The 27,350-nt window shown below is 37.2% G+C and overlaps 1 protein-coding gene across 1 annotated transcript in view; it reads right to left on the bottom strand.

Annotated features, from left to right (window-relative positions):
• LOC103096989 (membrane-spanning 4-domains subfamily A member 6D-like) overlaps window positions 1-27,350 on the bottom strand; it is a 122,854-nt gene that overhangs the window by 30,258 nt on the left and 65,246 nt on the right. The gene's annotated exons all lie outside the window — the stretch shown is intronic.

The following is a 27,350-nucleotide window of genomic DNA, read 5'->3' as shown; positions in this document are numbered from 1 at the left end:
GTCCCTACTCATTCTGATCTCCATGAAGCTATAAGTCATTCTGTGCTTCTGGAAGGAGAACTGGGATTCCCCAGGGACCCAGGCATTCCAAAGTATCCATGGGTAGAGTTTTGTCCTCTCTTCTACTCAAAAGGTTACTGTGGATGGACAGGAGAAAACTAAAGACAACTCTTCCACGTTCACAGAGGGGCAGAGATTGGACTCTCCTAAGGAATAGAGGGACAATGGGTAGAATTTCTAGGAAAAGAAGAGTCAACCAGACCCCTTTGTTTGCTCACCAGTACCCAGCCTTTGTTCACAGGTCACTTAGATCATACTTGGTGTGATGATCTTGTGTCTTGGAATAATGTTTTGCCCATTGCCATGTGCTAGGAACAATGTCATACTCACTTGGTATCCATTCTGGGGAGCCCTGCTTATGAGTATAATTGGTGTTGGCTCCTCTCTTCCCCAGCCCTCTGGCCTCTTCCCCACCAACACCACCATTCTGGAGACCTCAGCTGGCTTCACCCTTCTATATTCACCAAGCCTGGAAGAATCTACAGAGATGGACCAGGCTGGATGAGGCTGGACCAGGCTAAAGTTCTCAGGAGCACATAAACAGAGGATGCCTCTCCCTGTTTCTGCCCCAGAAAAATGATCTGATCTGCAGGCTACAGCGACTGTAGCTGATGATGTGCCCAAAGTGAGTGGAACAGTCCTCAAGTGTAGCCTGACCTTTGCAGGAAGTCTTTAGTGGGTAGAGTGGTCCTGGGCCCTCAACTTTAGATGCATACATGCTAGTATGGTCCCATAATTAAAGGTGAGAAAGAGGCAGCTGGATTCATTCTTTCTCACCCACTCAAACACACACACACATGACACCACACACCCTTCACAAAGACAGTATGGATGTAGATTGATCAGTCAGCTTGGCCTCTGTGGTCCAAGAACTGTAGTTAGTGGAACTGGTTCAATTCTAAGTTCTGTCCTTCCAGAGCTACAGGTTGGTGGCTGAATCACTTCACCTCTGAGACTCATTTTTCTCATTTACAAAATGGAAATTATATGCATTAGTTTCCTGTAGGGTCGTTTGGGAAGGAAGGAAAGCATTTAGAAAATTTTAAAATGTTATTGGTACAGTGGATAGAGCACAAGGCCTGGAATCAGGAATATTCATATTCCTGAGTTTAAATCCCATCCCAGACATTTATTAGTTGTGTGACCATGGATGAGTCATTTAATTGTTTGCCTCAGTTTCTTCATCTGTAAAAATGAGCGAGAGAAGAAAATGGCAAACCACTTTAGGATCTTTGCCAAGAAAACTTCAAATATGGGATAAACTAGAAGACTTCCCAGTAAGATCAGGATGCCCATTATCACCTATATTATCTAATATAGTATTAGAAATGTTAGCAATAACAATAAGAGAAGAAAAAGAAATAGAAGGAATAAGAATGGGCAAAGAGGTAATAAAAATATTTGTTCACAGATAATGTGATGGAATATATGGAAAATCCTAGAAATTCAATTAAAAAGTTAGATGAAACTATCAAGAATTTTAGTAAAGTAGTGGGCTATAAAATAAATAAATAAATAAATAATCAGTATTTATATATATTACTAACAAAGTCCTACAAGAAGAAATACTCCATTCAAAATGACCACAAACAGAATAAAATATCTGGGAATATTATATCTGCCAAAACAGACCTAGGAACTTCATGAACATAATTATAAAACACTTTTTACATGAAGTCAAATCTAAATAATCAGAGAAATATTAATTGTTCATAGATGGGCAGAGCCAATATAATTAGAATGACATTACCTAAACTAATTTTTTTATTCAGTGCCCTCCCAATCAAAAATTATTTTTAAAAAATCTTATTGAGTTAGAAGAAATAATAACAAAATTTGTTTGGAAGAACAAAAGATTGAAAATATAAAGAGAATATTAGAAAAAAATGTAAAGGAAGGTCTAACAATACCAGATTTTAAATTGCATTATTAAGCAGTAATTTTCAAAACTATCTGGTACTGGCTAAGAAAGAAAAACAGATCAGTGGAGCCAAACAGACACACAGCAAACAGTAGTAAGAGATTATAGTAATCTTGTATTTCACAAAAATATAGGTTCAGGCAATTTGGGATAAGAAATCACAATTTGGTAAAAATTGCTAGGACAACTAGAAAGTAGTTTTAGAGAAACTAGGTATAGACTGACATCTTATACCATTCACTAAGATAAGATAAAAAATGGATACTGTTACTGATAAAAGAGTGGTTGCCATAAACTGTGACCGCAAAAATGTGGATTTCAAGACTTTGAATTGCCAAAAACTGTAAAGATAATTTTTAGTGTCTTAATTTAAATAAAAAATAAGTGGTCGCCATGGGAAAATTCCCAAATATGAAATACTCAAGTCAGCTGGGTTTTATGGAGATTTTAATTAATACAAATTAAGGAATTAAGGAAAGGGAGAGAGATGAAGAGGAAATCCTTAAGAGAGAAGACTAAGTCAGTCTTTAATCACTCACCACAAAACCCTTCCAAGCAAAACTCTAGTATTCAGAGAGACCCTCCAGTTCACCTTCTCAGCTCAACTAACTTCAGCCACCGAGCGACCCCACCGAGAGAGAGCCCTTCCAATTCAGCTTTCAAAAGCTGAACTACTCCCAGAGCCCTCCAGTTCCTTCCTTTTAAAGAGATTTTTCTCTTATGTCACCTCCCCTAAATTTTTACATCTACCAATCACAGTAGATGCTTTTCCTAGGACAGCCCATTCTTAATTCACATCTTATTATCACCTTCTCTGAGTAGATTAAAACCTCAGGCCTCTTGCTAAGCTTGCTTGAATTTTTAGTGATTAATTTGACCTTCATAGGTACTTAGCACCTTTTTGTATTAGATCTAAAAATGGACCCAGCTTAAGGGTTTTAGCTTTATTTTAAGTATGGGCTGGGTACCTTTCCATTGTTCAGTAAGGAGTTTTACAACTTTATCGTCCCCTAAAGTATGCCTAAGTATGGGTGGAGTAATGTTAGAAGTCCCCACATTCCTGATCAAGTACCTTCATTGTTTAAAATGGGTTTAGCTTAATCAAATCTTCTGAAGTAGTCTGAGAATTTTTAAGATTCACAAGTCTGAGAAATTTTAAGATTCATTATACATGATCTAGACCTAAAAGAAAATATTATAAACAAGTTAAAAGACCAAGGAATATATATTTCCTATCAGATTTATGGATAGGAGATGGATTTATAAGTAAACAAGATAAAGCATTATAAGTTATAAAATAAATAATACTGAGTACATTAAACTGAAATGTTTTTGTAAAAATAAAACAAGTGTTGTTGAGATTAGAAGGAAAACAGAAAATTAAAGAAAAAAATTTTAGACAGTCTAAAGTCTTATATCAAAAATATAGACAGAACTTTATTAAATCTATGGGAATAAGCCATCTAACTGAAAGGAGAAAAAGAGATTAATGGTTCTCAGATGAAGAAATCAAAACCATATGAAAGGTATATAAAAATGTTCTATATCACAGCTGATTAGGGAAATGCAAACCAACATTCTTTTAAGGTTTCATTTCAATCCACCTGATTGGTTAAAATGAGAAAAGCACAAAAGGACAAATGTTGGATAGGGTATGAAAAAGTGGGAATATTGTTGGTGAAATGGAACTGATCCAACTTTTTTAGAGAGCAATTCCCAGTTGCTGCATATACCAATACCATTGCTAGATCTATTTCTCAAGGAGATCAGGGAAATAGAAAAAGAGCTTATATGTTCTAAAATATAGCAGCTCTCTTTGTGATGGCAAAAAACTGAAAATCAAGGGGGGATGCCCATTGATTGGGGAATAGCTAAGCAAATTGCAGTATATACTTATGACTGAATACAACTGTGCCAGAAAAAAACAAGCAGATTAATTTTTTTATCACAGAAATGAGTTAATGAAGAATGAAACAAGTAGAACCAAGAGAATGTTATATACAGCTACAGACTTAATATTTTAACTTGTGATGTTCACCTCAAGATAATGAACTAAGAAGTAGAAACATGACAGACATCAGCTTTTTATTTTGCCAGATGATGCCAGATGATGTGGGGAGGGGAGAGGACAGTTAAATAAAACAATAAAAACAAAAATAATAAATAAAGGAAATTTAAATTAGGGTGATGAGAGTTGACTACAATTCAACAAGAACAACAGCATCATAGGAATGTGATTTGAAAATGGCCATGGCAGGTGGCCAGCATAAGACCCAGTCAATCAGACCTGACTAGAGGGGCTCTAGGACAAAAGCAAGACCCACCCACCCCTCCAGAGCATACACAGAGACACAGCACAGGAAAATTCCCCAATATACACCCAACATAGACATGAGAGCTAAACACAACAAACTGTAACGTGCACTAGACCACGCAAACAATGCCTATATGTACAACACATAATATATATACAAAAATAACATGTAACCCTGAATATATGCACACACCCAACACATGACACTTTCACCTTGTGACAAAGATTCACAGAGAATGGCTTCTAAGTAAGAAAAATAAATGTATTGGTCAGCCTAGCAATAACCAATAAATTGATCCATAATCTTGGGGATTGAAAACAAGTTCATTCAGCACCTTGAGCTACTACATACAATTTTGGAATCTCATCATTCAGCCCCCTCCAAGATTGGAGGATCCCTGAGGGAGGAGATGGGCTAATATTCTCCAGTCCCTCCCTTACCTCCCTCATGAAGAAGGGAAAATCACATTCCTCATCACAGGAATCCAATATCCTTTTAGATTTAGATGAATTCGGGTGAAGCCTGGTCAAGGTTTGGTGTCGGGGAGTCTCCAGGAAGTTTCCATGCTGCCCACAGATATACTTGACCTATATTAGTTTTAGTTTTTGTTTCTATTCTCAATCTTAATTACCCTAATTTTAAAAGCTGTCTTGGAGCCAGGAATGTGAAAGCATACCTAGAGTTGTCAAAAGTGATGTTACTGGTGAAACATGGAAGCATGGGAAAATATTTTTTAAAAATAGATTAATAAAAGTTAAAAAAAAAGAAAAATGTGTTACTGAGCCCTATAAGAAATCAACTAATATAGCATTATTTAGGAATAAAAATGATTGCATTAGTAATCATTTCAACACCGCACACAATATGTAATACGCACACACCACAGAATGCATGCAATACATAAATAATATAGAGCTGATACCCATAATATACATACATAATACGACATGCCAATGTCCCAAAATGACACATACAACAGACATAAATATCATGTGTGGGTAGTATGCAACAATGTACAAAGAATAGATGACTGTTCATACACATCTATCCCTGTAGCTCTTCAAAGTTGTTGTTTTCTCAATCTGCATTTTGGGCCCCAAGAGTCAGTTCCCTGCCAAAAGTCTCTAAAAATTCAGTCTGGTGGCACTTTAAATGGGGACAGTTGCAAAGCTCCCTCTCTAATGTCCACTGGCACAGGCTGCCTTTACCTTTCCTTGGATCCCTGGAAAATGGCATCAAAAGAAGTTGAAAGGGGGAAAAGGGAAGATTTACCAGCACTGAGAATAATCCATGGCTAATGTGGAAATGTGTTTTTCATGACTTCCTATATATAATTGGTTTTGTAGTTCTTCTCAATGTGGAGTAGAGAGACAGGAGAGGATCTGGGACTGAAAGTATCTTTTAAAAACTTACAAAGAGGAGGCAGAGTCAAGATGGCAGCTTAGAGACAGCAACAGTCCAGACCTCCTTAAACCCTTCCTCACTGATCAAAAACACAATGCTTCCAGGGGGATAAAAATCAAATCTCACAACAGGACAGAGCTAGGGAACTCTCCTCCTGGATCCAACTTAAAAAATACACCCCCCCAAAAAAGTATGAATTCTAGAACACGTGGGTTTAAGGGGAAGGAAGAAGGAAGGTCCCAGGACCCCTCCCCCACCTACAGTGCTAAGCCTCCATTGGTGGCTAGAATCTGAGCAGGCAAGGGGTTTGTCTGGAGGGTGTACCTTTCTGACAAAGTTGTGTCAGGCTCAGGGCTTAAAACACAGGCAGGGTAGCGGCAGCTGGAGGAGAAGCACAGATCAGGCAGCCCAGTCACAACCAAAACACTTCATCTTGCTCCCCATTCTGGAGGTTTTGACCTCATGGCATAGCCAACTTTGGAGATCAACTTGCCCTGGATCAATCTCATCAATAAGGGCAGATAAGAATCCTTCAGAGGCAGAGAAGCTCAAGCTCCAACACCCCTCCCCCACAGTCTGATCTGAGAGCCTTGCTGAATAAGCTCCAAGGACAAAGGCTACATACAGCAAACTACAGGCAAGAACCTTGACAACAGGGCAGGAAGTCCAGCTCATTTTCAGCTTCTTTTGTCAGCCAGGGAAGATCTGACTAACCTGATCAATCAGCAGGACAGAGAAGAAGCCCCTTCAGGACAGAACAGCCCAACCCATAGAACCAGCACATAATGAGAGGAGCAAGACTACAGAGGAGAAAGAAGGGGAAAATATGGGTAAACAACAGAAAAAGAAATTAAAATCAACAGCTTCTAAACAGGCAATGAACAAAGAGCAAATAGAACAGAGGAGAATCAAGGAACATCAAGCAAAAACACAGAAATTCGAGCAAATTGGACACAGGCTTTGGAAGAACTCAAAATACAATTCAAAAAACAATTAAGAGATGCTGAAGACAACTGGGAAAAGAACTTAAAGAGCAAAATAAGTCATCTCAAAACAGAAAATAGTGTCTTGAAAGCCAAAATTAATCAGCTTGAAAATGAGGCAGAGGAGATGAAAGATGAGGCAAAGAAGATAAAAGATGACCTCCAAAGAAAAACAGATCAGAAGGAGAAAGATGACCAAAAAGCCAGAGATGAAATTCAGTCTTTAAAAACTAGAATACAACAACTAGAAGCAAACAACATCACAAGGCAGCAGGAAACTATAAAAAAATCAAAAGAATGAAAAAAATTGAGGAAAATATGAAACACCTCATCCACAAAAAAGGAAGATTTAGAAAATTGTTCCAGGAGAAACACTTTAAGAATCTTTGAACTACTGGAAGATCATGATGAAAGAAAAAGCCTGGACATCATTCTACAGTAAATTATCCAAGAAAACTGTCCCAACATTCTCAAGCAAGAGAGAAAAGTGGAAATTGAAAGAATTCACAGATCACCTCCTGTACTTAATTTAATCCCCAATTGACAACACTCAGGAATGTTATAGCCAAATTCAAAAACTACCAGATCAAGGAAAAAGTATTATAAGCTGCTAAGAAGAAGTCATTTAGATACCATGGAACCACAGTTAGGATAACACAGAATCTGGCTGTATCTACACTGAAGGATCGAAAGGCACGGAATACGATATTCTTGAAAGCAAGGGAACTAGGTCTACAACCAAGAATCAGCTCCCAGCAAAACTGACTATATTCTTGCAGGGGAAAGTATGGTCATTTAATAAAACAGAAGACTTCCAAGCATTCATAAAGAAAACATCGAACTTGAACAGAAAATTTGGTGCCCAAACACAGAACTCAAGAGAATCACCAAAAAGGTAATTAAGAAAGGGGAAAAAAATTTTCAGGGACTCAGTAAAACACCAAAACACACAATATTAACCTCTTTTTAAACCTCTCACTATATATGAGAGGTTTAAAAAGAGGTTAATATTAAGAGAAATGGGAAAAGAAACAAAATGAGGTAAATTTATATGTCATAAAGAAGCACATGGTGGTAGTGGGGGAGAACACCAGTACACTGGAAGGGCAAAGAGGTTAGAGACAAGAAATACTTAATTCTTTTGTGTATTGAAATTGACTCAAAGAGGGAAGAACAATCAGATCCATTGGAGCAGAGAATTGATTCGTACCCTATAGAGAAGTGGAAGGGTAACAAACAGACTGGTGGGAAGGGAATTAATAAAAGGGAGAGGGTGGGGAGGTAGTTTAAAAAATACCATAAAGAAAATAAGAGGGGAATAAGAAGGGAAGCAGGTAGAAAAGGAAGTAAAATAAGGGTGGGAATAAGGGGGACTGATTAAAAACAAAACACTGCTATAGAAGGAAATAGTGAAAGAAGAAAGGGCAGGACTAGGAGTAGAAATCAAAATGATGGGAAATACACAACTGGTAATCAGAATTCTGAATGTGAATGGAATGAATTCACTCATAAAACAGAAACAAATAGCAGAGTGGATTAGAAACCAAAATCCTACCATATGTTGTCTACAAGAAGCACACATGAGGAAGGTAGACACACATAGGGTAAAGGTAAGAGAATGGAGTCAAATGTATTGGGCATCAACTGAGAAAAAGAAGGCAGGAGTCATAATCATGATATCTGACAAAGCCAAAGTAAAAACAAAACTAGTCAAAATGGATAAGGAAGGTAATTACATCCTAATGAAATACAGTATAGACAATGAGGAAATATCAGTACTCAACATATATGCACCAAATGACATAGCATCCAGATTTCTAAAAGATAAACTAGTAGAGAACAAGGATGAAAGGGATACAAAAACTATACTAGTGGGAAACCTAAACCTTCTTCTATCAGAACTAGAGACATTGAACCAAAAAATAAATAAGAAAGAGGTAAGAGAAGTGAATGAAATCTTAGAAAAATTAGAGTTAGTAGATATTTGGAGAAAAATAAATAGGGACAAAAAGGAATACACCTTCTTTTCAGCAGCACATGGTACATTCACAAAGATCAACCATGTACTAGGGCTTAAGTACATTGCAAACAAATGCAAAAGAGCAGAAATAATAAATGCAACCTTTTCAAATCACAATGCAATGAAAATAATAATTAGTAAGGGTACATGGAGAGGCAAATAAAAATTAATTGGAAATTAAGAATATGATTCTCCAAAATCAGTTCAAGAACAAATCATAGGAACAATTAATGATTTCATTGAAGAAAATGGCAATGATGAGACATCCTTTCAAAATCTATGGGTTGCAGCCAAAGCAGTACTTAGGAGAAAATTTACACCCTTGAATTCATATATTAACAAATTAGGGAGGGCAGAGGTCAATGAATTGAGCATGAAAATTAAAAAAAAACTAGAAAGTGAACAAATTTAAAATCCTCAGATGAAAACCAAATTAAAGATCCTAAAAATCAATGGAGAAATTAATAAAACTGGAAATCAAAGAACTATTGATTTAACAAATAAGACTAGAAGCTGGTACTTTGAAAAAAAACAAATAAAATAGACAAAGTATTAGTCAATCTAATTTAAAAAAGGAAAGAAGAAAACCAAATTAACAGTATCAAAGATGAAAAGGGAGACCTCACCTCTAATGAAGAGGAAATTAAGTCAATCATTAAAAACTATTATGCCCAAATAGATGTCAATAAATATGGCAATCTAGGTGATATGGATGAATATTTACAAATATACAAAAATATAAATTGCCTAGATTAACAGAAGAAGAAATAGAATACTTAATAACCCCATATCAGAAAAAAAATTGAACAAGCCATCAAAGAACTCCATAAGAAAAAATCCCCATGGCCAGATCGATTCACGCATGAATTCTATCAAACATTCAAAGAACAACTAATCCCAATATTATACAATCTATTTGACAGAATAAGCAAAGAAGGAGTTCTACCAAATTCCTTTTATGACACAAATATGGTACTGATTCCAGGTCAAAAACAGAGAAAGAAAAGTACAGACCAATCTCCTTAATGAACATAGATGCAAAAATCTTAAATAGAATACGAGCAAAAAGACTCCAGCAAGTGATCACAAGGGTTATTCATTATGATTAGGTGGGACGTATACCAGGAATGCGAGGATGGTTCAATATTAGGAAAACCATTCACATAACTGACCATATCAACAAGCAAACCAACAAAAATAACATGATTATGTCAGTAGGTAAGGAAAAAGCCTTTGACAAAATACAACACTCATTCCTATTGAAAACACTAGAAAGTATAGGAATAGAAGGGCCTTTCCTAAAAATAATAAACAGTATATATCTAAAACCATCAGCAAACATCATCTGCAATGGGGATAAACTAGAAGCCTTCTCAATAAGATCAGGAGTGAAACAAGGATGCCCATTATCACTTCTATTATTTAACCTTGTACTAGAGTTGCTAGTATTAGCATTTAGAGAAGAAAAAGAAATTGAAGGTATTAAAATAAGCAATGAGGAGACCAAGCTATCACTCTTTGCAAATGACATGATATTCTACTTAAAGAATCCCAGAGAATCAACTAAAAAGCTAGTAGAAATATTCAACAACTTTAACAAAGTTGCAGGATACAAAATAAACCTACATAAGTCATCAGCATTTCTATATATTTTCAACACATCTCAGCAGCAAGAATTAGAAAGAGAAATTCAATTTAAAATCACCCTAGACAATATCAAATACTTAGGAATCTATCTGCCAAGACAAACACAGGAATTATATAAGCAAAACTACAAAACACTTTCCTCACAATTAAAACTAGATCTAAATAATTGGAAAAACATTAATTGCCCATGGGTGGGACAAGATAATATAATAAAAATGACAATCCTATCCAAACTAATTTATTTATTTAGTGCCGTATCCATTGAACTGCCAAAAAACTATTTTTACTGAATTAGAATAAAACATAACAAAGTTCATTTGGAAGAACAAAAGATCAAGGATATCCAGGTAAATAATGAAAAAAAGGTGTGAAGGAATGTGGCCAGATCTTAAACTGTACTATAAAGCAGTGGTCATCTAAACAATATGGTATTGGTTAAGAGACAGAAAGGAGGATCAGTGGAATAGACTTCGGATAAGTGATCTCAGCAAGACAGTCTATGATAAAACCAAAGTTCTCAGCTTTTGGGACAAAAATCCATTATTTGATAAAAACTGCTGGGAAAATTGGAAGACAGTATGGGAGAGATTAAGTTAGGATCAAAATCTTACACCCTACACCAAGATAAACTCAGAATGGCTGAATAACTTGAATATAAAGACATAAACTATAAGTAAATTATGTGAATGCAGAATATAATACTTATGAGATCTTTGGGAAAGGAAAAATTTTAAGACCAAGCAAGAGTTAGAAAAAAATTACAAAATGTAAAATAATTAATTTTTATTACATTAAATTAAAAGGCTTTTTACAAACAAAACCAATGCAACCAAAATTAGAAGGGAAGCAACAAATTGGGGGGGGGGAATCTTCATAACAAAAATCTCTGACAAAGGTCTAATTACTCAAATTTTTAAAGAGCTAAATCAATTAATCAAAAAATCAAGCCATTCCCCAATTGATAAATGGGCAAGGGACATGAACAGACAGTTCTCAGCCAAAGAAATCAAAACTATTAATAAGCACATGAAAAAGTGCTCTACATCTCTTATAATCAGAGAGATGCAAATCAAAACAGCTCTGAGGTATCACTTCACACTTAGCAGATTGGCTAACATGACAGCTATGGAAAGGAATGAATGCTGGAGGGGATGTGGCAAAGTAGGGACACTAATTCATTGCTGGTGGAGTTGTGAATTGATCCAACCATTCTGGAGGGCAATTTGGAACTATGCCCAAAGGGCGCTAAAAGACTGTCTGCCCTTTGACCCAGCTATAGCCCTGCTGGGTTTGTACCCCAAAGAGATAATAAGGAAAAAGACTTGTACAAGAATATTCATAGCTGTGCTCTTTGTGGTGGCAAAAAAATTGAAAAATGAGGGGATGCTCTCCAATTGGGGAATGGCTGAACAAATTGTGGTATATGTTGGTGATGGAATACTATTATGCTCAAAGGAATAATGAATTGGAGGAATTCCATGGAGACTGGAACAACCTCCAGGAACTGATGCAGAGTGAGAGGAGCAGAACCAGAACATTGTACACAGGGACTGATACACTGTGGTACAGACGAATGTAATGGACTTCTCCATTAGTGGCAATGCAGTGATCCTGAACAACTCTGAGGGACTTGAGGAGAAAGAATGTATCCACATTCAGAGGAAAAACTGTGGGAGTAAAAACACAGAAGAAAAATAACTGCTTGATTGCATGGGTCAGTGGGGATATGATTGGGATGTAGACTCTAAATGATCACCCTTGTGCAAACATCGACAACATGGAGATCAATTTTGATCAAGGACACATGTAAAACCCAGTGGAATTGTGCTTCGACTACAGGAAGGGAGGCGGAGAGAATATGATTCTTTTAACTAAGAATAAATGTTCTAAATTGACTAATTAAATAAAAATTTAAAAAATTAAAAATACTAAAACATAAAAAAGATACAGCAAGATCTGGAAAACTAAGTGGATATGATTGTTAAGGGAGAGTTAGAAGTTGAGAAAAACATTGAAAAAACGAGGCAAGATGAAACTGAGAGGAAACTTCCGGGGCACTGGGAGACCAGAAAGGGCTATTTTAGACAGAAATGGGGAAATTGAAAGAGGAATACATCAGAGAAAAGAAAACTCTGTTTTGTCTTGCAGATGCTAGCATCTTGTGGTACAAAGCTCAGTTTACCTTGTGCTCCGTTCTTTAGGGAGAATTACCCAGGAGGAGTGTGAAAGAGAAAGTCAAAGAAAGATACTAAAGAAACTGGAGCTGAGAATCCAGAACATTTTCAAAACTTGCTAGTTTTTCAGGTCCAAAGCAGTGTGGCCTTGAGCATCCTCTCAGCCATGAGTGTTCTGCCGGGAATCTTCTTCATCTCTATAAGATTTGAAGTTAACAAAAATCTATATTTCTTCCACAAAAATGTGTGTACAATGACTTCAATCATTAGTGTCAGTTGTCTCAGTCTGAGTATTGCTCAAAAGCTTGTGGTGATGTCTGAATTCAGAATCCTCTGTAGGAAGATACTGAAATGGAATGGATATTGTCTTCTATCAGCACCAGTTTGGACCTAGAAGGCTGGGATATGAAGGAAATTATCTCAGTAGCAGAATCCCACCAAGTCATATCAAACCAGGGAAACTTCTCTTTGAAGGATGAGCGAGTGTTTTCATTCAGATCTACCTCCTTTTTCTATGGAAAGCCACATAATGTGACTTTTCTAGAATTTCCACCCAGTGGTAGAATGTGTCTCTAAAAGGTTATCTTAGGCCAAATTGTGATGTTAGTCTTAGTCTGGTTTTCATCTCCATACTCTATCATTCCTTCTCTTGTTTTTCCTCTACCATTATTACCTGGCACCTGATGTGCCCTTCTTGGTTACTTTACCCCAATCCCTAGCACCCCAGTACTTATTTCTTTCATGCAGTCTAGGCCCCTTACCTGTCATTTATCTCACCTCCCCTTGGTCTCGTTATACCAAAGAATCTAAGGAGAAAGAGAAAATGTCCAGTCAACTCTGATGATATATGCTCATCAGAAAGGGCTTAAGGAGAAGGCTATACCATTCCCCAGTATTTAGCCTCTTCTCCTAATACATATATTTTAGCATGGAATTTCTGAAAATAATACCCCTACATCTATAATATGTTCCAAATTCTATGGAGAGAAATTTCAGGTTAGGTAGAGAGAAGGCTTATGCCCTAGGGGAGTAGCAAAAGACCCGAGGGATAGAAATAACCTTTTAGGAAACTATGAGATCACACTGTATAAAATTGTCTCTTTTTTCTTTAAAGCCCTTTATAAACTGACTCGGTCATTCTTTTCTAGTCTTCTTGTACCTCTCTGCCTACCACATACTGTTCATTCCACAAGGCACCTCCTGGCTTAGTTCATTTTCACTAGCTGTTCCCCATGCCTGGAATTCTAGCCTTCCTATCTCTGCCTTCTGGATTCCCTTCAAGGATCACCTAAAATTCCAGCCTCCTCAAAAAGTGTTTCCCAATTTCCCTTTTCCTCTGAGATTTTCTGCAGTTGTTCCTTCTGTGGTCCCTTGTTTCTGAAAAGGCACTACTTTGGCTTTTCCTTGTGTCTCTAGCACATAGAAAAAGTGCCCATAAGTGCATAATCAATGCTTGTTCTTTTAACTTGAGCATATAGAAAGATACCCACTCTGTGTAGAAGGCTGGCATTTTTTAGTGAATTCATTATAGGTTCAGTCACTGATCTCAGTCATGTCCTGGCTCTTTGTGACTCTTGGGACAGGTGGGGGGGGGGTTGCAAAGATACTGCACTCATTTGCCATTTTCTTTTCCAGCTGAAGATTCATAGGAGTAGGGATGGTATTGCTAAGTGACATGAACCTTATTTCAAGCATCACATACTTGGGATTGGGGGTAGGGGTAGTACTAATCCAACAGCACAAGCTAAAATAAATCCTTCCTTTGACCTGCGCCTTCAGAAGAGTTCCCTCTACACCACTCCTGCAAAGCATTTCTCTAACTTCTAGTTGGAGAGCTCCATGAGCTTTGTACAGTTATTTTAATGATTTTCTTTATATTGAACTGACATTTCCACACTTCCACTCACTACTCCATTCTGCAATCAAGGGAGCAAGTTGAAATCATCTTCCAAGTGACAATCCTTCGAGTACTCTCATATTCCCTTTCCCAAGTCTTCACTTGGCAAGGCTGAACATTCTCAGTCCTTTCTATCATTTCTTATATGGAATGTGACACGTTCCTCAGGTGGTACAACTTCTATTCTCCTCACTGGTCGGATGTTCTGCATTACTTTGTCAGTGGCCTTCCTAAAACATACATCCTAGGTCCAATCCAGTGCCACTCATCCTGGAGGCAGCACCTCATCGACTGGTCTAACACTGGCCACAAATTCAGAACCAAATGAGAGCAGAAAGGTGACACCAAGAGATATATAGAAAGGGCAGCAAGAGGTTGGAAGGAGGTTATAAAGTTAAGATGATAAATTAGGAGGATATTCCAATATTCCAGAAGTATGGTAATGAGTAGAATCAATTGGTCTTGGTGACTGACAAGATATGAGAGGTGAGGGAGATGCTGGCTATGTGGATGGTGTGAGGGTATCTGAAAAATCTTTTGGTCCATGGATACAGGCTCGCTTTTTGAATTCCTAAACATTTGGCCTGCTTTAGCTCAATTATTTTCATTTCTCCCTGATAATAGGGCATTTTATCCATGATTCTTATCTTCACCATAATGAATTCTATATTGTGTCGGTAGCACATTCTGGATACAAAGCCATCAATAATGAGTCTCGGGTAAGTTAGTTATCATAGTATGTCTATGTACTTTGGAAGGACTTCAGAAGATAATCATAGAAGCTCAATCTATTAGGAACTTCAGATGTATTCTACTTCCATTGTTACCCAACTAAATATCGCCAATATGTGATCATCTAGTGTATAGCAGAAGACTGGTAAACCTTTAAGTAATTCACTCTTCCCTGAGGCAGATCACTCCATTTTTCACACGGCTCTCCTTATTAAGAATTGTCCTTATATTGAGGCAAAACTTACCTCTTATAATCTCTATTCATTGTTCTTAGTTCTACCCCTGGGAACCAGGCGTAACAAGCCCAGATTCCTTTGCATGTGACATCTCTTCAAATACTTGAAGAATGCCATCATGTCTCCCCATTCCTCTTATCTTCTCACCAGCAAGATTAATTTCAGTTCCATCACTCCATCATCATATTAAATGGCAACTAGTCAAATTCAATTCACTAATATGGGTAAGCCCCCATCATTCTAGGAATATGGGGGGAAAACTGGTCCCTGACCCCAAGGGTCTTTCATTCAGCCTGCCTCTGGGCAACCCCTTTGCCAGCACACTTGCTCAGATATGGTACTCTAAAGTAGAACACAATAATATGACATGATCTAGCCAGGGTGCACAGTAGAGAGAAAATATCACCCACTTTATGGAAGCCATAGCATCCACCTATGGCCTGCCTAAGATGGCATTCTGAATGTAGGTACAAACTTGTCAAGTTGAAATGAATAGTTTGATACATTAGATGCTTCCCAACAAATATACCACCAACCACCACACAAAGCATGTCTCCCACAAATAATTGAGCAAAAGAGCTTATGACAGAGCACATAAATGAATCATTACAAAAGAAGGGCACATCTAAATCATGGGAGCAATATTTAGTGTTCAAATTAGTTAAAATAATTGGCATGAGCTTAATAGTGGCAGGTAAAGAGACAGAATAGGCATGAAGATAATTTGGCATCATCAGATCTCAAACCCTTACAAAGGTGCAGGTCTCTCCCTTCTTTGAGCCACAGAATCCTCATCTGCTAAATGAAAGGGAAGAACCAGATGATTTCCATGATTCCTTCCAGTTCTAATTATAAGATTCCTTTTAAGAAGAGGGAAGAAATGGTAGACCATAGGAAGTAACTCCACCTTGATGAAATCAATTTTTTCTTGTTGGGGTTCCAGGTTCCAATGAGATGAGGATCTGCATCTGGGATGCTGATGCTCAGATACGTCTAGACAATGTGAAAATAGCTATGGTGGCCATGAGTAGGACCGAAGTGTGCCCTTTGGACAGCCATAATAATAAAGTCAAATATAGGGGAGAAGGAAGGCATTCCCTCTAAGGAGTGGCTGTATAACCACTAACCCTGATAAGGAGCCACATGGAAGGATGATAGAAAGGAGATTCACTGCTGTTACTCTGTTTGGTTTATAGGTGATGATGGTTGTGCCTTCAATTCCCCAAACATAAGAAATGGTTGCATTTCAAAATATCATATATGACAACCTTGTTGACAAATCTAACACATACCAGAAGTTAAATGTATAGAAAGAAGAATCTTCTATCAAGAACATCTAAGAAGACAAAAAGAAAATTCCCATAGTGGTGGGATTTTTGTATACTTTAACCTGATGAGTGTATCAGAGGGTTCTCTTGTAGCCCATAGAGTGAGTCACTCTGACCTTCAGCAATTATTTTTGGAAATACAATTTTTGTCTCTAACTATGCCTCCTTTCTGCCCTGTTTTTCATTTTCTGGAATAGAACATCAGCCCTATGTGGTATTACGGATTTTTCACAGATGTGAGCCAGGGCAGAGAAACATACAGGGTTATGTTGACAGCTACCAAGAAGACATATGACTGCCCAACATACTGGTTTGTGATTAGACAGGTGTCCAAAGGGAAATGAAACATGGGTCCCTATGGGACCCTAGCTTGGGGTCCCTTTTTTAGGGAATGAAGGAGAAGAAAGGAGTTGAGATCAAGGCAAAGTTTCAGTGACATAAACAGGAGTCTTTTTTACCCTACTCCAATCCCTATAATGTCCAACAACTCATCTAGAACAACATAAAATAATGAGAAAACAATGACATAAAATCTCCCTGTATTATATTTTAAGTATTCCTTTATATCAGTTCATACTTCTAAAATCTAAGTTAACTCAACATAAGGTTAATAGTATCTAATTTCTATACCTTCCCATTCAGAATAATTTTATTTGGTGAGAGAAACATATGAAAACTCATTATTAACTGAGGTTGGACAAAAGAAGAATTATGTTAAGAGAAGCATGGTAAAGGATTGTATTGGAAGAAGGCAAGAAAGGAAAAAGATAAAGGACCACTTGGTATAGAGAGAGATTAACGCTTGAAAAATGGCCATTCCATGTGCTCCAAGGCAAACTACATGTACTTCAGGAAAGAAATCAAGCCTCTGAGGGACTGTCATAGGGGTAGCAAAATGAAAACCTTACCTGAGACATGTATATGGCTTGTTCCAGCTCTTAACTCCACTAGAAGTTGGTTGAAAAAAATGTCTCCCATTCATAAAGCACCTTATATCCTCTAAGGGAAAAGCACTTCAAAAGATAACCTTTTAGAGAAGAGGAAAATCAGGAACAACAAGGGCTCAGAAGCACAATCTTTAGTTCATGTCACCAAAATTTAGAGGGCTCCAATAGCTCTCATCCTCCTTGGACAGTTTAAAAAGGACTGAGGTTAGCACTTAGCAGCTTTAGTTCATAGGAAGTATTAACTTCATTTTTCAGATGGGGATCCTGGGGCTCGGGAAGTTGCCTGTGGATATAGGCAGTAGGGGTCAGGCAAATGGTGCTTGAATCTGACTGCCTTACATCAGGCTATTAGATGGCTTCCTGGTTTCCTCTTCCAGTGGCTCACCCCAGGTGAACTCTTACCTAGCCAAGTGCCAGTCTTTTCAGCAGTAGCCTCGTGTGATCCTAGCTTCTCCACTCTTGTCTTATCCCTACAACTGTTGGTTCAGCTGAATCTGTCTCAGAGTTTATCCGAGATCACACTTCTTCCTATTTTCCCTGAATGTCAAAGAAATTGAGATTCAGAGAGACTCTCACTTGGTGAGTATTAACCAACTAATAAGTAAGAAACTAATAAATGAAAGTAATGGCCTGAACCCAGATTTGCTGACTATAGGTCAGGTGTTCCTTTAATTATACTATTCAGGTCTTTAAGTGCCATAGTCTATCATGATATTTTCATAACACAGAAAACCTTCCTCATTAGCGAAGGTGAGAGAAATATTTCTCTTATTTCTCTGCTTTTCCATCTTTTTGTCTCTCACTTCCCAAAGAATTGAGGAATCTACATCACCACCAATGCTGCTCCGGAATTCCAGAACTCTGAGAAAACAAGATCATGTTCAATTAAAAGATATTTAAGATAATTAATCCTGGAGCAAAAAGATGCTCCAACCACAAAGATTGATTGAGAAAAGTTTAGTCAAAGATGGGCTAACAGAAAACTAATAACAGGTCACCAGGGCAGTATTATTAGAAAGAACCTGCCAAGACAGTTTCCTCTATAACAGTAACCATCTTTTTTGAAGGACTCTAGACATCATGTGGTTCAACCCTGCTCACTTTACACACAACTGAAGTCTGGAATGGTTAAGTAATTTGTTGTAGTAGTCCAGCCCATATGTATAATTAAGATGCAAGGATGTGTGTGGGCACATGGCTATTTCTGCGCATGGCAATGAACTCTGTTCCCAGCATGGCTAGGGTTAAGGTGCGAAATCTTACTTCCCTTTGTCTTACCCACCTGGGATGAAACCCCACCTTCACCTTGTTGTAATTTGCAATTAACCAATGGCAATACACTATGTAACTCATCAATATGTATGGGGTACATTTGTGTATCAAAGAGATTAAGAGGAGAGCTTGCAGCCATCTCCATCTCTCGGAGATCTCACAGGATTGCTTAACACTATCTCTTCTCTTCTCTCTCCTCTCTATCTCTCACCTGAAACCTGGCCTTCGGCCAGGCCCTCTCTCTTTTCCAATGCTAATACCTAGCACTCTCTAATTCATCCTATTATACTCTGTTTATTCTCTCATCTAAGCTATATCATCCTCTGACCAGTGTGGTGTTAAATTTGGATCAATGGACGGAATTAGCCTTTTGAAAGAGGTCCAGTGGTTAGAGTATGGCTGCAGCTCCATAAGAATCAATACGGTCTGGTTTCTGACTCATTTCTGACATCTTGAACTTGGCTCCATCAAGCCCTTCGCGGAATTCTAAACTTCTATCCTTTCTCTATCTTTCTTATCTTGTGGCTTCTTGCTGGTGAGAGGCTACATTTGTCCAAGATTAAACAGATAAGAAACATCCCCAAATGAGTTGAAAAATGGCCTCAGTGGTCTTTTAGTTTACCCTATGACTGAAAAGGAATCACTATTACAGCATACCTGATAAGTAGCCATAGAACTTTTGCTACTGAAGATTTCAAAAAGGTGAGTACTATTAACTCCTACGGAATAGGTAGAGACAATCAAACCCAGAGCATTTGCTTCCAAGTCACTTTTTCCTCTATAACACATGAATTAGAACCATATTGGGGTACTATAAGTTAAGTGGGTTATCCTTTTTTAACATCCAGAAAAAACAAAGAAGATTAAGAGAAGAGACATAAGGTAATGGACACTGGGGGCAAAGCCAAGATAGGATAGTGGCAAGAAATAATACAGCAAGTTCCTTCCCCCACTACTCCTGGCCAAAATAATAAAAAAAACACCTCCAAATATTCCTAGAAAACACATTAAATCTATCCTAGCTGTGCGACACTGGGCAAGTCACTTAACCCCAGTTGCCTAGCTCTTACATCTTGTCTGCCCAGGAATGTTATAGCCGAGTTCAAGAACTTCCAGGCCAAAGAAAAAAAAAATACTGCAAGCAGCCAGAAAGAAACAATTCTGATATCATGGAACCCCAGTCAAGATTACATAGGATCTAGCAGGCTCCACACTAAAGGACTGTAAGGCTTGGAATATGATATTCTGGAAGGCAAGAGAACTGGGTCTACAACTGCAATGATTAAAATAGTAGTAGTTATATAAACTGTTGGCATATAAAAGAGTGGATGAGTAAATTGTGACCGCAGAAAATATGTTTTCAAGATAGTGTCTTGTTTTTAAATCAAATATAAGGTGGTCACCAGGGGAAAATTCCCAATTATTAAATATGCCCAAGTCAGCTGGGTTTTATAGAGATTTTAATTCATACAAATAAGGAATTTAAAGAAAAGGAGAGAGAGAGAGAAAAAGGAAATAATGAGAAGAAGATAGGCCGGCTCAGGCCAGCCCTGGCCAGCCCAGGCCCAAGCCCTAAGAGAGAGATCAGTCAGCCTTTATCCACTCACCTCAAGATTTGTCCAAGCAAGGATTCTAGTGTTCAGAGAGACACCAGCTGCCTTCTCCATAGAGAGTTCCTCTAAGCCTCCTAAGACTGTCGTCAGAGGGAGTTCCAGTGAGAGTCCCCAGCTCTCAGTTTCTCCTCTCCTTTTAAAGGGAATTTTCTCCTATGTCACCTCCCCTAAGTTCTCACATCTACCAATCACAGTAGACATTTTCCAAAGGACAGACCATTCTTAATTCTCACCTAAGAAGGCTTGAACTTTTGATTAAGTTCACACCTGAAAAACCTCTGAGTAAGTTTCTCACCTCTTTTCTCCTTGTAAATTCACAAGTTGCCTGACCTTTATAGGTACTTAGCACCCTTTTGTATTAGATCTAAAAATAGGCACAGCTTAAGAACCTTTGCCTTACTATAAGTATGGGTTTAAGTATTTTTTATTGTTCAGCAAGGAGTTTCTTCCCCTAAAGCAGACTTAAGTAGGGGTGGAGTAGAGGTCTCATATTCCTGATCTAAGTAGACATCTCACATTCCTGATCTAAGTTCCTTCATTGTTTAAAATGGGGAATGGTTGGGGGCAGCTGGGTAGCTCAGTGGATTGAGAACCAGGCCTAGAGACGGGAGATCCTAGGTTCAAATCTGGCTGCAGCCACTTCCTAGCTGTGTGACCCTGGGCAAGTCACTTGACCCCCATTGCCTAGCCCTTACCACTCTTCTGCCTTGGAGCCAATACACAGTATTGACTCCAAGACGGAAGGTAAGGGTTTAAAAAAATGGAGAATGGTCTTAACCAAACCTTATGAAGTAGGGTCTGAGAATTTTTAGGGTTCACACAACCAAGAATCATCTACCCATCAAAACTAACTATAAACTTTCAGGGGAAAGTATGGGCATTCAATAAAAGACTTCTAAGCATTCCTAAAGAAAAGAACAGAATTAAACAAAAAAAATTTGATGTTCAAATACAAAATTCAAGAGAACCATAAAAAAGACAAATAAGAAAGAGAAAAAAAATTAAGGGCTTCAATAAGGTCAAATTAATTATACTCCTATGTGGAAAAATGATATCTGAAACTCTTAAAAATTATTTTCACTATCATAGATGAATATTTACAAAAAATATAAATTGCCTAGATTAACAGAAGAAATAGAATACCTAAATAACCCCATATCAGAAGAAATTGAACCAAACTATCAAGGAACTTTCTAAGAAAAAATCCCCAGCCCAGATAGATTCAAAAGTGAATTCTATCAAACACTTAAAGGACAACTAATCCCAAAACCCTACAAACTATATGATGAAATAAGCAACAAAAGAGTTTTACCAAATTCCTTTTATGACACAAATATGGTCCTGATTCCAAAGCCAGGAGGACCAAAAACAGAGAAAGAAAACCACAGACCAATCTCCTTAATGAATGTAGATGCAAAAATCATAAATAGAATACTAGTAAAAAGACTACAGCAAGTTATCACAATGATTATTCACTATAACCAGGTGGGATTTATGCCAGGAATGCAAGGATGGTTTAATATTAGGAAAACCATCCACATAATTGACCATATCAATAATTAAACCAATAGAAATCACACGATTATCTCAATAGTTGCAGAAAAAGTCTTTGACAAAATACAATACCCATTCCTATTGAAAACACTAGAAAGTATAGGAATAGAAGGATCCTTCCTCAATAAGATCAAGAGTGAGGCCAGGATGCCCATTATTACCTCTTTTATTTAATACTGTATTAAAAAACACTAGCAGTAGCAATTAGAGAAGAAAAAATTGAATGGATTAAAGTAGGCAATAGGGTAACTAAACTATCATTCTTTGTGGATGATATGATGACATAATTAAAAAATCCTAGAAAATCAACTAAAAGGCTGGTGGAAATAATTAACAGCTTTAGCAAAGTTGTAGGATACAAAATAAACCCACATAAATAATCAGTGTTTCTTTATATTTCCAACAAAACTCAGCAGCAAGTGTTTGAAAAAGAAATTCCATTTTAAATCACCCTAGACAAATAATGAACTGGAGGAATTCTATATGAACTGGAATGACCTCCAGAACTGATGCAGAGTAAAAGGAGCAGAACCAGTAGAACATTGTACACAGAGACTGATACAATGTGGTACAATCGAATATAATGGACTTCTCAACTAGTAGCAATGCAATGATCCAAAAGAATTCTGAGGGACTTATGAGAAAGAACTATGGAAACAGAAACTCAGAAGAAAAACAATTTCTTGATCATATGGGTTGATGGGGATATGATTGGGGATATAGACTAAATGATCACCCTAGTGCAAACATAACAATATGAAAATAGGTTTTGATCAAGGACACATGTAAAACCCAGTGGAATTCCTCATTGGCTATAGGAGGGGTTTGGAGGAGGGGAGGTAAAAAACATGACTTGTAACCAAGGAAAAATATTCTAAATTGACTAAATAAATTTTTCAAAAAGAAGTAAAAAAAATCACCCTATACAATATAAAATATTTAGGAATCTATCTACCAAGACAAACACAGGAATTATATAAACATTACAAAACACTTTTCACACAATTAAAAATAGATCTAAACAATTGGAAAAACATCAATTGCTCCTGGGTAGGATGAACCAATATAATAAAAATGATAATCCTACCTAAATTAATTTACTTATCAGTGCCATACCTATCAAACTACAAAAAAAAAAAACTTTTTTAATAGAATTAGAAAAAATTGTAACGAAGTTCATTTGGAAGAACAAAAGAATATCAAGAGAACTAATGGGGGGGGGACATGAAAGATGGTGGTCTAGCAGTACCAGATCCTAAACTGTACCATAAAGTAGTGATCATCAAAACAATATGGTACTGGCTAAGAGACAGAAGGGTGGATCAATGGAATAGACTAGGAGTAAATTACCTTAGCAAGCTAGTGTTGGATAAACCCAAAGATCCCAGATTGAGGAATAAGAACTCACTATTTGACAATAACTGATGAGAAAATTGGAAAACAGTATGGGAGAAATTGAGTTTAGATCAACATATCACACCCTATATACCAAGATAAATCCAAAATGGGTAAATGACTTAAAAACATAAAGAGGGAAATTATAAATAAATGGAGTGAACATAGACTAGTATACCTATCAGATATATGGGAAAGGAATTAATTTAAGACCAAGGAGGAAATAAAGAACATTATAAGATGTAAAATGAATAATTTTGATTATTTAAGACCAAGCAAGAGCTAGAGAATATTACAAAATATAAAATGAATAATTTCTATTATATTAAATTTTTTTTAAATTCTACAAGCAAAACCAATGCAACCAAAATAAGAAGGTAAACAACAAACTGGGGAAAATTTTTATAACAAAAACCAATGACAAAGGTCTAATTTCTCAAATTTATAAGTAACTAAGTCATATGTTCAAAAAATCAAGCTATTCCACAACTGACAAGTGATCAAGGGATATAAATAGACAGTTTTCAAATGGAGAAATCAAAACTATCAATAAGCACATAAAAAAGTGTTATAGATCTCTCCTGATTAGAGGAATGCAAATCAAAACAACTCTGAGGTACCACTACCACCTCACACCTAGCAGACTGGGCAACATGACAGTAAAGGAAAGTAATGAATGCTGGAGGGGATGTGGCAAAATCAGGGTGCTAATACACTGCTGGTAGAGTTGTGAATTGATCCAACCATTATGGAAGGTAATTTGGAATTATGCCCAAAGGGCTTTAAAAGACTGCCTGCCCTTTGATCTGCCACACCACTGCTGGGTCTGTACCCCAAAGAAATAAGGACAAATATTTGTACCAAAATATCCATAGTCCCATTCTTTGTGGTGGCAAAAACTGGAAAATGAGGGGGTGTCCCTTGATTGGGGGAGGACTGAACAAATTGTGGTATCTGATGGTGATGGAATACTATTGTGCTCAAAGGAATGATGGACTGGAGGGATTCCATGTGAACTGGAACGACATCTGCAAACTGGTGTAGAGTGAGATGAGTAGAACCAGAAGAACTTTGTACACAGAAACTGAAACATTGTAATGTTTTATCACTTGTTTATATGGGTATGTGATTTTGGGTTTGAATTTTAAAAGATTACTCTATTACAAATATGAATAATATAGAAATAGGTATCACTTATCAAGTGATAACACATGGGTAACAGTGCTTGTCAGCACCGGGAATGGGGAGGGAAGAGGGGAAGGAGACAACATGAATCATGGAACCATGGAAAACAATTTAAATTTTTTTTTAATTAAAATAAAAATAAGTGGTGAGGAGCAGTTGCCAGCTCTAGCCTCTGTACCAAGGAAGGAATAAGTTCATCAGCTGGCAGTAGTAGTGTGACCTAGAGACCAGGAGCAGAGCAGGGTCTTATTTCCAGTTTAGAGCCCAATCTGAAGATTGCAGGGGAATAATCAGAACACCATTCTAACTAACAGAATAGCTCTTTCACAGGGACTGAATCCAGCAGCATCTATTAGGATTCAGACTCAGTCACGAGGGCATGACTTGCAGAGTTTAGACCAGAAGGCCAGTGATGAGACTTTGCTGTAGATTAGGCTTCTGTGGGAGCACTGAAAGCTTGCAGGTCCTCAGCTTGAGCAGTCCCCAAAAGCCTGTAACAGCAATACTCTACACTCCAAAGAGAGCAGCAATAGGATTAAACTAGATCCTCTCTCCAAAAGTATATGGATTTACCTCAAATATAAAGTCTGAAGTCCAAAAGAAAACAGAATGAGCAAACAAACAAAAAAAGAATCTGACCCTAAAAGGTTATCATGGTTATTGAGATGCTCAAATGACAAATATAGAAGATAATGACTCCAAAACATCTCCAAGCATAGCCGTAAAACAATGCACAATCTGGGCACAAACAGCTAGAATTCTTGGAAGAGATAAAGAGTTTGAAACTGTTTAAATTTTTTTTTAATGAAATAAGAGGAGCAGCTAGGTGGCTCAGTGCAGGGAAAGTTAAATGTCTCAGTGGATTGAGAGCCAGGCCTAGAAATGGGAGGTCCTGGGTCTAAATCTGGCTTCAAACACTTCCTAACTATGTGATCCTGTACAAGTTGCTTACCTCAACTGCCTAGCCCTTACCACTCTTCTGCTTTGGTACTGATACTTGGTATTCATTCTAAGATAAAAGGTAAGGGCATTTTATTTTTAGTTTAAAAATGAATGAAATGAGAGCACTAGAAAAATGAATTAGAAAAGAAATGAGAAGAAAGAATTAGAAAGAAAATCAACAGTTTGGTATAAGACACAAAACCTTACCCAAGCAAAAATCTCCTTGAAAAGTAGAATGAATCAAACAGAAGTAAAAAGCTCCATGACACAAAAAGAAATATTAAAGTCAAGAGACTTTTAAAAATGGAAGCAAATGTAAGATACCTCATAGCAAAAATAACTGACCTGGAAAACATATTGAGGAGAAAATATTTAAGAATCCTTGGACTACTTAAACACCATGACCTAAAAAAGAATGTAGACATAGTTCAAGAAAATATCGAAAACTGCCTAGATCTTTCAGAACCAGAGGGAAAAGTAGAAATTAGTCACTAGACTCAAACATATATACACCCACTTATACATTGCAGAGACAGAGTTCTTTTTGAGGTGGCAAAGAATGGGAATCTGAGGGGTGCCCATCAATTGGGAAAAGGCTAAACAAATTATGATATATAGATGGAACAGAATATTGTTGTGATGTAGGGCATTATGAAAAGGAATGGCTTCATAGAAACCTAATAAAATTCTATAAACTGATGCAGAGTGAAATGAACAGAACCAGAAGAATGATTTGTATAATAGCAACAATAGTGTAAAGATAAGCCAGTTTGAAAGGCTAAGGAACTGTAAAAGGCGTGTTTGCCAAACACAAGGTCACCAGGTTAATGGTGAAATCTGTTATCTGATGGACTCAAGTGCAGAATGACAACGTATATAATGTATATATATATATCTATATGTATACACATTTACAATCAATGTTGCTTTAAGGAGATTTACATATTCCTAAAAAATCACTGGGCTATGCAAAAATCACACAATAAAAATCACAGGACTTATGGAAAGAATTAAATTAGGCACATCACATAACTGTCAATAACACATTCAAAACAAGGCAGGAACTCTTGTGGGTGAGGTTGTGGGAAGTTTTATGATGACATGGTATAGTTCTCATTATTTCTCATGAAGGATAAGCCTGAATATTAGCAAAACAGAAGTTCTAGTTCTGCCATAATAGCTCTCTACTAAATCAATCGCGTTGGAACAGATTCATATTTTCAAAATAAACTATACAGCAGAACTGATGATATGTGGTGTACATGGGTGTGTGTGTGTGTACATGAAGTACAAACAGACATCATCTATTTCTTTCAGACACAGTCCATGTGGACATTTGTTTTGCTCAAATCTCCATGTTTGTCATTGGGGATTTTGCTTTTCTTTCATTTCCATGGGCTGAATTTTTTTCTGTCTGAACAAAAGGAAAAGAGCCAAGATGACTGAAAAGATGGAAAACGAGCCTCCTCATGAAACTTTAAGAGAAATGAAGTTTCTTTGCCTAGATGAGAAAGTTAAGGAGGCGACATAGATGGTAGATAAAAAGTCTTACAGGTGTGATATTAAGCCCACATTCTCCATGTCCACAAAAAAAAAAAAGAAAAAAACAGAGAAAAGAGATCGACTCGAAGTGGAAAAAAAGAGATCTATACGTCACATGCTTCTTAACCGTGAGACCACGGACTCTTAGGGGAGCCTAGAAGTCCTTTACCCCAGGGGAAAGGC

The sequence above is a fragment of the Monodelphis domestica genome, chromosome 6 (assembly GCF_027887165.1).
Source record: "Monodelphis domestica isolate mMonDom1 chromosome 6, mMonDom1.pri, whole genome shotgun sequence".
NCBI classification, from domain to species: Eukaryota; Metazoa; Chordata; class Mammalia; order Didelphimorphia; family Didelphidae; genus Monodelphis; species Monodelphis domestica.
The sequence above is the reverse complement of the archived record's forward strand: the minus strand, read 5'-3'. Positions and strand labels throughout refer to the sequence as shown.